A 12727-nucleotide genomic window follows, 5' to 3' on the forward strand; every position below is an offset into this window, starting at 1 on the left:
AGGTCTGACAGCTGGTCTGAGACAGGTCAAGGTGCCAATACAGCACCTTGTCCATCCTGTTTGGGAAGGGAGCTGGAAAATCCCTTCCAACTTGGGAGTTTCTGTGATTCTATGATTAAGTAAAAACTCTTCACTCTGTGGGTGGTGAGGGACAGGTTGTCCAGAGAAGCTGTGGATGCCCCATCCTTGTAGGTGCTCGAGGAAGCCTGGTCTAGTGGAAAGTGTTGGGTTGGAGGGATCTAGAGGGATTAGAATTGGATGATCATTAAGATCTCTTCTAACGCAAACCATTCTGTGATTCTATGATCTGCAGGGCAGGAACCTCCCCAGACCAGCGGCTGTTTCCACCACTGTTACGGACGAACAACAGGACCCAAACCTTGTTGAGTTGGTTTTGCCCCAGGGGTTCACGTTCCCAGCCCAGCATAACTCAGCTCATTCTCTTCATTCTCTGCATCTCTTCCTTTATTTTTTTCACCCCGCCCCCACCCCCCCTTCCCCTTCAGGGCCCTTCTGGCCCCCTCCCCAATTGCCTCTTTCATGCCTCCCCCGGGGCAGCCGCCTGGCAGCAGGGCGGCGGGGGGGAGGCGGTGCAGCCGCAGCGGTGCCGCCTGGGTGTTCGGGCGGGATTTTCCTCCCACTTTTGCCCACTAGGTGGCTGCGTGCTGGGAGAGCCCGGAGCGGGGAGAGAGGGGAGAAGAGGGGAGAGCAGGAAATATATAAAAAAAAAATAAGAAGAAAGAAAGAAAAAAAAAAAAAAAAAAACAAGCCGCTGAAATTTAAGCAGAGGAGGGAGCGGCTGCCAGGCAGTCCCGGGGTCGCTCCGCTCTGCCACAGTAGGCAGCGGGCTGCCGGCGCCAGGCAGGCGCCAGGCCGAGCCCGGGGACCCCCCCCTGGAGCGGGGACGCCCCAATTCCACCTCGACGGCAACGGGAGGCAGGAGGAGGAGGAAGGAGGAGGAGGAAGGAGGCGGCTGGAGGCGGCTGGAGGCAGGAGGCACCGGCCCGGCCCGGCCCGGTGAGTACGTTCAGCACCGGGGACAGCTCCGCGCTCTGCGGTTCTCCGCGCTGCGGGGCGACGCGGGGCTGGGAGCGGGGGAGGCGGCCCGGCTGCGGGGCTGCGCGGGGGGAGGGCTGCGCTTTGGGGGGAAGGTGGCCCGCACTTTCTGCAAGTTCCCTTTGTTGTTGGTATGAGGCTAAAAGAAACGGGGTTCTTAGCCCCTGCGTCGTGCGGGGAGAGGACAGGGGATACATCTCACTGCATGCTCTCAGGCGGTGCTGGGGGGGCTCGCTCACACTCTCTCCCCTTCGTGCTCCTTCCCACACCCTGCTCCTGTTTCTCTTCTGCCCAGCTCCGGGCGCAGCCCCGAGCAGCGCCGTGCCCGTACCGGCGGAGTCGTGCCAGCCGCAGCCGTCCCCGGGCGGGCAGGGAGCATCCCCTGCGCAGCGCTGCCCTCCGCACCCAGCCCCGCCGAGCTTCCCTCCCTCCTCCGCCCCGCAGCCCTCCCAAGCTGCGCCGAGCTGCCCGCATCCCCGCTCTCTGGTTAAAGTTTGAAGGAGATTTTGCATCCCCTCTTGCTCGGCCGGGAATACTCCGATGGCAGCTTGATGGAGGCACGTACGGTTTGGGGGCAAATCTGGCACGGTTTGGGGGCTAATCTGCTGGTTTGGAGCAGCTTCTGTAGCGCTCCGAGTAAAACCCGGAGATTTAAACAACAGCCCCAGAGCTTCGTGAAGCTGGAGAATACCAAATAGAGGAAACAGCCCCGCTGGCAGCCCGCGCCGAGCTCCAGAAGGCTTCTTCCTCAGTGTTCCTCCCCCGACACCCGGTGCCCTTCTCCTGCCCGCGGGGTGCGCTGCCGGGGCCGGCTGGTTGCTGCGGGATGCGCGCTGAGCGGCGGCTCCGGAGCGGGGAGAGAGCACTGTTGGCGGGGTTACTGCTGCCGAGCTGGAGGGGAGAGCTATGCGTGGGAGCTGCCGAGGCACGGATTAATTAGGCACGCTCCGTTAACGGGTACCTGTTAGAGCTCCTGGCAGAAAGCATCTGCCCTGAGAGGAGCAGGATGCTGAGCCCAACGAGGATGTTGCCCAGCTGAGCATCCCACTTTTAGCCACGTCTGTGTGCTGTCTGGGACCGGCGTGGCCGTGCCCAGCTCATGCAGGGGAGCACCAGGCAGGGAGCGATAGTGTGGGGTGCCAGGGGGAGCAGAGGGGCCTTGGGCTCCCCAGCCCCCAGCATCCTCCCAGAGTGTGTGGTGAATGTGGTGAGCACCGAGCAAACGTTCATTACCGAGTACAGGAGCGTGGGTGCAAAGTGGACGTTTGAGTGTGTTATATAAACAAACAGAAAGGAGCCATCAACGCGGTGGGGGAAGGAGTCGATTCATTGATGGAATTGCCCAAGCAGAAGGGATAAAGCCGGCAGCAGGGTGACATGGCGTGGCGGCAGCTTATAATCCTCTCTGCTTTTAATTGTGTCTATAATGAGAAATGAAATGTCAATGTCATTAGATGCTGCCTCTCGCTGTCCCTGCCAGTGTGGCACAGGGGCATGGGGACCACGCAGGGTCGGGTGCCCCCAGCTCTGTTACGAGCTATTCCAACCCCTCTGCTCAGAGAGCAGCGGGCTGGGATGTAAAGGAATAATAACATAGGAGGAAAGGAAAAGAGAAGGAAATGCAAAGGAGGAGACTGTGGCCCCCTGCACATCTCTCAGCCTCACAGTGAAGCTGAAAGATGAGGATGTGGAGTCCCATCCTGATGGCAGTGCCACACTGGGTCCATGCTGGAGTTCTGGTAGTGCTGCCCATACCAAAAGCATCTGCTGTAACACCAACAGGAAAGCCAGCACCACTGTCCCACGGTCTATGTCCCTGCCACATCGTCTTTGTCTCTGTTCATTGCAGAGTAGTTTAACTTCCAACTCAAAGGATTTCATGAATCTATGATTCTGTGGAGCACAGGGACAGGTGCTGCCATGGGTCTGAGCTGTGCAGGTCCGTGCCAGGGGGCTCCTTTGGCTCCTTGACCTGGAGGGTGGTTTCTCTAAACCTCAACATGAGGTTTTGTCTCAGTTGATTTCTTATTGTGTTCTCTGAATACCAGAGTGAAGCTTGGGGCAGTTGGAGAAACCCCACCTTGGGATGGACAGAGGGAGCCTTCCCAGTTGTCATATAGAAAACTGAGCTGGTGGTTGTGGTGAATACCATGATAAACATGAACCCGCCGCAAAGAAGGTGTGTGGTGCTCTGGGCTGCCTTAGCGGTCAAGGAGTGAGCATCTACAGTGACATCTGAGGTGACATCTGCAGTGCTGGGTCCGGTGCTGGGCTCCCCAGAACAGGAGGCATGGAGCCCTTTTGTGGCAAGGGCCACAGAAATGAAGGGACTAGAGCTCCTGAGTGTGCTGGCCTGGGTGCAGAGAACAGGGGCAGAGCCATGCCCAGTGCAGCGCTACACTGTTCCCTGCTCTCCTGCCTCTTCCAAGTCCTCCTGCCTTCTCGTGCTCATCTCAGAGCTTGATTTCAAAATCCTTCACTTTACCTTTATAATTACCCCTCTCAGTTTCTTGCAGCCACTTCCTGATGAGCCCCAGATAATTGTTTGATCTTTCCTCCTCACACCCCTCCCTCCCCCCAGATTTGCTTCTTGTTTTCAATGTCAAAGACCTCAAAATTGCCTCCACTGTTGCAAAGTGTCGCATATGGACCTTCAAGTGAAGAGATGCCCTTTGGTGGAGGCCATTTTCTGAGTCAATGCATTTGGGGAGGGCCAAGTGTTCTGATCAGGGGATGGAGTGGGATGAGTGGGCAAGCAGGAAAGGTGAGGATGCCCTGGCTCTTGCAATCCTTGTCTCCAACCCACTTCAGTCCCAAAGCATCCTTTTAAAAATGGAAACACTGAACAGTGAACCCTTTCCATTTTTTTTCATGCTGAAATCATGTTCATCAGCAGAAATATCTGAAAACAAATCCGACTGCTGAAGCACATCCCTGAGCAGAAGCACAGCCCTGCAACAGAGGCTGACTGCCTTCAAGTTAGCCAGCCAGGGCTCCCGGCTGCTAATTATACATGAATTGATTGGGATCGATTGGGCTGTTTTCCTTTCGGGTGCAGTGGGGTGTCCATAAGAACTGCTCAAGCTGGCAATAATGGGACCCCCTCGCCCCAAGGTATCCAAGAAAATCCTATTGCAATGCACAAGCCTTAAACTCAGCTGTAATTACCCAGCTAATCTATTATGTAGCACTAGAAGCAGAGCAAACCAGACAAACAGTTCTGAGATAGCACTCGAAGAATCGCTTCATTCAGTAAATAATTTTAATGCCAGTAATTATTTCCTACAAGGGGACAGGGCAGGAATGCCTCAGGGGACTTCCAGCCACAGAAGGGATGAGCCCTCTGTGTAATTCCTCATTAATAACTGATGTGTACCCCTCCCAGCGGATAAAACAGGATGGCTGGTGTGGTTTCAGTGGCCCTGCCCCCATGGGCAGCATCTATGGTGCTACCTGGGGACGCAGGATCCCTGCAGCAATGGAGGCTGGGATGGTCCCTGTGTTTGTGGCAGCATCCCGGCCCCACTAGGGTTCAGAGACAGTAAATAGGGTGTGAATCCATCGTTCTGCTGACGTGCTACTTCCCTGTGTTAGCTTTGTGTTAATGAAGATGAATGGTGGGGAACAAAGATTAATGTATGGCACGCTTCCTGGCCACAACTGGCACAGACAGTGTCCCCAGCACCAAGCTGCGGTGGCACCAGCTGAAGGGTGATGCTAGAGATGGGAACATGGTATCCTACCTGCAAGGGTTGTGTCCTACTGTGGGATGGTGCTGGAGGGGTCCCCAGGATGCAGGATGTTGCATCGCTGCTGCATCCCAGCAAACAACCACCCAGCCCTACTCCTTGTCTTTCCCTCGCTGCTGCCTTCTGCAGGGCTTTGGGTTCTTGCTGCATCTGAACCCAACTTCATGTGAGGGAGCAGATGTCTTTGAAGGTGCTCAAGGAAAGGCTGCTGGAGGGAGGGATGACTGTCAGTGTTTCTCTCAGGATCAGCATTTCCCCCTTTGTCCAGTCTGGGCTGTCATGCCTGGGGATGCGTCACCTTCTTGGTCCACCAAATGGAAGAGCTGGACCCAGACGGTAGTCCAGTATTGAATCACAGAGCTTCACAGCTCTGTTTCCCTCCATCCTCCATTTCCCCTCTCCAACTTCCATTTCCAACTTTCATCCTCCATCTCCCCCTTCATCGTCTATCCTCAGTCCATCTCCACCTCCATCTCCATCCTCTATCCTCCACCCATCTCCATCTTCCTGCTGCATCCCCATCCCTCTCCCTCCCCAGCCTCACTGTGCTCTCTTCCCCACTCTGGGCTTTTGTTTCCATCCCGGCTCCATTGAAAAGCGCTATTTATTGCATTAGGCACTAATATGAAGAGAGTCTCTCTCCGGCTGCCCACTGCAGATGGGGACCTCACTCAATCCATGTCCTGTTCTCAGCTGGGGAATAACAATGAACTCTGGCTGGAGAAAGAGCAGCTCTGTGCTGCAGGAGACAGCCCTGTCCACGGGGCCAAAATAACTCCGTTTGTTTTATTTATAAACTCCGGGGGGACAAGGAGTGAGCGGCATACAGATGTTGGCACAGCTGGCTAGGCTGGCACTACGTGCCCGACTGTGGGGATGCTCTGGGGTCTCAGCATCCTACCCACAGCAGGGATGCTCATGCAGAGCCCACGGTGTTCAGCTTCTACCCAAGAGGAAGGGGGAAACTAAAAACAGTGGGGAAAAAAAGCCCCTCTTCATCATTTGTGAAGAGAAAAAAGAACAGCAGTAGTGGCTGAGCTGATCATTCCCCATCCAGATCCCTCCCCTCCACTGCCCCCCATGCATGTGCTCACTCTTGCTCGTCTCCTCCCGCGCTCCCACGAGTGAATTGGATTAGTCACATCCTTAATTAACTGTGCCAGTGTGAGCTCTATTAGGCATTAAATGTTTGTCACAATCCAATTAAAAAAAGCCATCCCAGCAGGGCAGGGGATGGGCAGCACCATGGGTGTGCAGGTGGGTGGGGGACATGGAGAGGAGCCCCCCCAGTCCCATAGACACCCATGGGGTGGGTTTGCCCTTGGGAAGAGCTCCATCTCTGCATTACACCTGGGTGGTTTTGCTCCAGCATTTACCTGCAGCCCTGAGGAGGAGGTGGTAGCCCCCGTGGTGCCCGTGGCTACATCTCATCCCATGGCAGTGGCTTGGGAGAGGGAAACCTGGTGGGGAGCATCTCCTCTGCAGCAGAAGCAGGAGGCTTAATCCCATTAAATTTCTCCTTATCGATTGTGGATTTACAGCTAAACCACTTGCTGTGGAAATGCATGAGCTTCCCCCTCACAAGTGCATTAGCCGACCACACCAAGGACTGCTTGCACACCCTAGGACTCAGCTGGGGGACATCTGTCACCTCTGCTTGGTGGTGGCTGGAGTGACCCCACCAACAGGTAGGTCCCCACCACCCTCTCCTTTTGGTTCCCTCCAAATCACCCTGCAGGTCCCGCATCCACAGGCTGTGGGATGGACAGGGTAAAGGGGATTTTCGTTATCGATCCCCAGAGTGCAGAATCTGCCGCTCTGGAGGATTTTCTTCCCAGCAATCAATGGAAATGTGTTTATCAGGAAAACGTGTTTGACCTGGACAAGTGTTTTAGTGATGTAAACAGAGCTGGAGCAGCGAGAGGTGGAGATAAGGAGGGTTTGGAGCAGAGACAGGCAGCGGCACAAAGGCTGGGAGATGAGAGGGCCTGAGATAAGGAGAAGGAATGGAGGGGAGAGCAGTGTGGGGAAGGGCTGATGGGAGGGCAGTGGAAGTGCAGGGAGGAGGAAGGTGATGGGAAGGCAGCCATTCCCTTGAACTAGCTCTAGGCAGGTCAGTTTTCCATGGAAATGGGTGGTGATGCAATGATGCTCTACCTGGACCCAGTGGTACTTGTACAGGTGATGCTGTCCCTGCCTCTCTTTTTGTGAGTCCTGATAAGACACCTGTGGTGTAGCTGATCTCTCTGCCAAACTTCTCTCCCCTTTATTTCTCCTCTGTCTTCTTGTGACTCACCCCACGAGATCAGCAAATTAAAGAGGCCTCAATTAGAGGCTTTAATTAGATCCTGGTTGCTGGATCTGATGATCTTGTGTCCACTTTGGTGCCATGCTGCAGCACAGCTGACCCAGGTTGGAAGCGATGAAGGATATGAGCTCAAGTGGGCATCTTCCCACTGTGCTTTCTTGGACATGGCACTGTCCTGAACCCCAGGTTGATAACAGTGACTTTATAACAGGGCTGCTTAGGAAAGATTTCAGGAGAGATGCCAGCACCCCTGTGGGCGGAGAGATGCAGGAGGGATGCATGGGGTGGTCAGGTTGGGATGTGCGTGCCCACCAGCACCGACACAGGAGTGATGGTGATGCTCATAACACCCCAACGTACATCCAGGACCGTGGTGCTATTTATTGTAACCCAGTGAAGCTGGGGAATGCCCCAGCACTGGAGCAATGAGCACAAACAGCAGAATTAATAATTCAGGAGGCCGTTAAACAGGACACCCAGGGAATGAAAAGAGAGACACCTCCAGGGCTTTGTGGTACAAATTGAGCCATTAACTACCTGTGGCTGTAAGTAAATTCCTGCTGTAGGCTCTATGTCCCTAATGGTACTTTCTCCCCCCATCCTGGTGAGTCTCTGGGGAAGCTCTGCTTTGCTTTCTCCCCACCCATCACTTCTGCAGCTACTTTCTTAAATACTTCAGCTTCTGCCTTAAACATGAGGAATGGGATCACTGTGGGATCTGTATCCAATGCTGTTATCCTCCCTGGCACCATGTCTCTATCTCAGGCACCTCTTGTTTGTTGTTAACACTCTACCAAAAAAGAACTTTACATGGGATAGGACATGGGGGAACCCAGGCTTTTCTGAGCAGCCCGTGGTTTGAGGGGCACATATGGGTTTTTTGGCTGTGCCTACTTTATGTGGCTGGAAGGGGTCCAGACCCCAGGGCAAGCACCCAAAAATGCCACAGACAAGGTTCTGAGCACACTGGTGCACAGGGATGAAGGAAACTGGGGACAGCATGATGTCCCAGCCCATCCCCTATAGGATACTGAGGTCCTGTGCCTTCATCTCTTACCATGCTCTGCCGCATGGGGAAATAAGCACAGCTCTGATGGAGAGTGTGGTGATGGTGACGTGGAGCTTGGTGTGATGGAGGCTGCAGACAAGATTGATGGGCAGATCAAAGAGGCAGAAGAAAGAGAGACAAAGGTTAAGAGTATAAATAGGCAATGCTCCAACCCGAAGCGCAAGGGACTGGTGAGGGAGGATCGGTGGGGAATAGAGTGCAGGATAAACAGAGCATGAAAGTGATGATGGGTAAATAGGCAGTGAGATAAGAGCATTACCAGGAGCTGAGGGCACAGAGGATGGGGATAGGGTCCCTGTTGTCCCCACACATGGGGGACTGGGCACAGGCTTCATTTGCTGGTGGGAAGAGATGCAGAGGATGAAGTGAGACCCTCAGCAGGAATGTTTCTGCAGGGCAAGAGCAGTGGTACCCAGTGGGGATGTGCTGTGGGATGACACAGGAGAAAGCCACCGTTGGCATACCCCAAACCCTGAGTAAGCATATAGATACGTAAGAACTGGGTGTGCATACGTATGCATACATACATGCTGCTGTTAGCACTGTTATTTGGGTTTTCTGCTGCTTTCAGGAGGCACAAACAAGGAGAGGCAAAGCACTGTGTGATGGTTTTACAACTTCCCAACCTGCTGAGTCGTGTTCTTGGTGGCTTAAAATAGGCTGTTATTAATGTGTCAGAATGACGGGCTCCCTTCAATTGTCAGTTATCCTTTTTTATGATATCTCCAAAAGCACTGGAGAAAAAGACCACGTCCAACCATCAGCCTGATCTACCAAGTGCCACCACACTAACCCATGTCCCTATCCAGGGATGGGGACTCCATCACCCATTCCAATGCTTGGCCACCCTCCCCATGAAGAAATTCTTTCTGCTGTCCAACCTAATCTTCCCCTGGCACAACCCACAGGAAAGATGCCTCTTGGTCACTCCAAACAAGGGGAGCAATGATGAGACCCAACAACCAATATGAAATTGCTGATGAAAATATAATATATATATATATATATTAAAAAAAAAAAAAGAAAAGAAAAGAAAGATTAAGAAAACTGGAACTACTTAAAAAGAGAATCTGCCATGAGAAGCGATATTTGAAGCGCTGCCATTTAGTGGACTCACACGGAGTGTGGCAATTAAAAGCTGGCTACGCTTGATTGGCAGGAATTAGAACCCATTCCAAAGCCTGGCACAACTGTGGGTCTCTCCCACCTGCTTGTCCTTCCTGATCCTTCAGACCTTTACCAGATGCCAAGCAGACAAATGATGCTAAATTAGCTGCGGTCCTTCCCCCTTGTTTCATTTATTTTATTTCTCAAAACCAACAGCTTGGAAATTAATGTTCCCCCGAGGCAGAGCTGTCTACAGGTTGAGCTATTTTTCCTCACCCCAATCAGCATCCCCTTCGCCCCCACGACCCCCTATCCTTGGTCCCACCAGCAGCTTCATCCTTAGGCTCTCCAGGTAACTCCTTCTGCAGGGTCTGCTGTAATGTGTATTTGGGAATTGCATTTGGAAGGCGAGATGATGTTTTGGGAATTGTTTTCTGTTAGGTTTAATTCATTTTTAATCAGCTGACGGTAACGATTTGATACAGACCATCTTCCTGAACCGAAGTTAATCACTGCTGAGCAAGCCTTTCACTTTGCGTTATTTAGAGAGGCATTTTAGAGAAATACTGTTGGAGAGGTTATTTAACCATGTATTTGTTTTCATTGTGTACACAGCTCTTTCATGGCCTTCCCAGCATTTAATGCAGAGAGATTTTATTTATTTTTGTCATTTGGAGGGAATTCAGCCCTGCCAAACTGCCTGGGATTGGTGGCCCTGGAGGCTGCAGTAATCTGCACAGACCATCTGGGCTGCAGCCCAGGGGACTGGAAAGCCCTGTCCCCACCAGGCCAGCTCCAGATCTCTCATTTTTTGCAATAGAAGGGCAGGGAAAGGCACCATAGAATCACAGAATCATAGAATGGCTTGGATTGGAAGGGACCTTAAGGATCATGAAGCTCCAATTCCTCTGCCACAGGCAGGGCCACTGACCCCAACATTTAATACCAGACCAGGCTGCCCAGGGCCCCATCCAACCTGGCCTTGAACACCTCCAAGGATGGGGCATCCACAGCCTCTCTGGACAGGCTGTGCCAGCACCTCACCACTCTCTTGGTAGAGAACCGTGGTTGCACATATATGTGCCAGGTCCCTGTTTTTGCTCCCAGAGCACTTGGAGGGTTGATGATGTGTTGGCAGCAAACTCAGAGCAGGAGAAGGAAAATGGGGCCATGTGGGCTAAGATCCCCAGTTATGAACTGGACTGGCTGAAGACTCACCTGACAAAGGATCACCTGACCATGGTGAAAGCCAGGCAGATCTCTTGGGCAAGCCTGGCTGATGCTTGGTGAGAGGCAACCCGTGGCTCCAGATGGAAGCTGAAAGCCAGGGAGCCTGGTGCTGCCCCATCCTTCCAAATCCTTCCCTCTGACTCCCAAATCTCCTTCCACCCTCTATTATATCCACCCTATCAGAATCCAGAAATAACTGTGCCATCTCCCTCGGCAGAGCTGGAATTAGCCAAATCTCCTCCATGTGTTTATTCCCCTTTTTCTCTCTTTGCTCTGAGCTGCGCTCCCTCCCAGCTCTGCCGATCCACATCGGCATCTGATAACGAAAGGCAGCATTTCCCCCCCCCCCCCCCCCCCCACCCTCCATCATCCCCCGCCCCACCGCAGGATGCATTATTTATGACGCGCATCGATCGTGGGAAATAACCCCGGGGCATTCCAACCTGATCGAAATCGCGGCTCACACCGCAGCGTTAATTACCCGCCGGCCCTTCCCTGCTCCCACAATCCCAGCGGGGTGGGTCCAGCGGCCCCACTGAGTGCCGCCCGCACACAGAGCGGGCATCCTCTCATCCACCCCCCAGCCCTGCTGCCTTCGCTCCCTGCCACTTCGCTTTTCACTCCCCTCAGTGCTCAGGAACTCTTTAGTATCTTCTTTAGTGTTTCCCTGCCTTGACAGTTCTTATAGGAGCAATTGAAGCCACCACTCCATCTTCCTGATGGACTGAACAGGCTCAGCTCTCCACATCTCTCCAGCTAGGCTGTCTCCCCATCCCCTAATGATTTTGTGACCCTCTGTAACTGCTCTGATTCCTTCCTCATCCTCCTTTGCTGAGGTGCCCACAGGCAGAGCAAAGCACCCCAGCTCAGCACTCTCAGAAAGGTGCCCCCCCTCCCTGCACAGCTCCCCCCTGTTCCTCCCACCAATCCCATCTCCCCGAGTGATGCCCCAGGGGTGGAGAAGCCCATGCTAGCACCTTTACCAGTGCCAGCTTCAGATGCTTACCGCTTTACCCGACGATGTTCTGTGGTCCCACACACAGAATAAGGGTTGTGATTAAGCAGTAAGACCTGTGTTGCAATGCTCTGATCACACTGGATAAGCCAGGCTGGTGGAAGGAAAATGTCAGTAATTGGGCTACAGCAGAGGTGGAAATGCGGGAATTACAATAGAGAATGGGGTGAAGATACCCACGCAGGGCCGGTGCAAGTCATTGTAGTGCCATAACACCACGCACCTGAGCACCAGCTCCCACCCAGGTGCCAATTCCAATCACAGTGCTCCAGCAGAACGGCTGCTAAAGGAAGTAATAACAGCAAAACACAATAAAACTGTAATGAAAAACAATTAAAAGACGGCCGTCGGCATGGGGGTGATTAGGATTGCAGGGAGGGAGGCGGTTACAGTGCTATCCGACGGAGGCAACGAGGTTCTGATGGTGGTAATGGGGCTGCTGGAGACAACAGGGTGTCTGGATGAAGGAGCGGATCTTGGAATTGTAATGGGAATAATTATGACTCTGATGGGGTGGTAATAAAGATAATGGTACCGTAATTGAGGAGGGGATAGCTGGAGAGGAGGAGGTGCAGATAACAGCCTTGTAAAGGAGATGATAAGAAAGATAATGGATGGTAATGGAGTTGTTGTTAAAGGTAATGGAGTTATAATGAGGTGACGACTGCAGCAGGTAGAAGGGATGGTTGGTTTAACGAGGACCGTGATGCAGAGAGGACTATATTTCTAATTGGCTGTGACAGGCAGTGGTGGAGGTGACCGGGAGGCTAATATCAACTGAAGGGGTCAACCACTAAGACAAATGCAGACATGCAAAGAGCACGGCAGAACTGTGTTCCCCAGGGATGCAGCGCAGAGGTGATGGGCAGCGGGGATGCTGTGCTGCGGCATGAGGAGCAGGGCAGAACAGATGGAAAACAAGCTTTGAGCAAACCCTGAGGTTTTCCTCAGGTCTCTGAACCCAAGAGACAGGGATGGGGGGCAGCCCATGGCACGGATGAAGATGAGGAGCACCAGCAGTGGAGATGACGGTGACTGGGACGAGCTGGTGGCTGCAGCACAGCTGTAAGGCAGGGATGGCCCCTGTGGGCTGCGCTGTGTGGCAGTGACTGGCTGGGACAGACACACAAGTGAGCTCATCGACTTGCAGCGATGCTGGCACAACTGCAGGGGATGAGGCAGAGCATCTGATT

At 53.3% G+C, this 12727-nt stretch overlaps 1 protein-coding gene across 2 annotated transcripts in view; it reads left to right on the top strand.

Moving 5' to 3' along the window:
- Window positions 1-683: 683 nt before the first annotated feature.
- The window catches only part of TNR (tenascin R), a 50391-nt gene continuing 38347 nt past the window's right edge, over window positions 684-12727 (top strand). Inside the window, exon 1 of one of the 2 annotated variants that reach the window (XM_072343901.1) lies at window positions 684-1017. The gene's annotated coding sequence lies outside the window, so the exon portion shown is untranslated. The remainder of the gene's footprint in view (window positions 1018-12727) is intronic. The other variant, XM_072343899.1, reaches the window with a different exon arrangement.

The sequence above is a fragment of the Excalfactoria chinensis genome, chromosome 8, assembly GCF_039878825.1.
Source record: "Excalfactoria chinensis isolate bCotChi1 chromosome 8, bCotChi1.hap2, whole genome shotgun sequence".
In the NCBI taxonomy this organism is placed as follows: Eukaryota; Metazoa; Chordata; class Aves; order Galliformes; family Phasianidae; genus Excalfactoria; species Excalfactoria chinensis.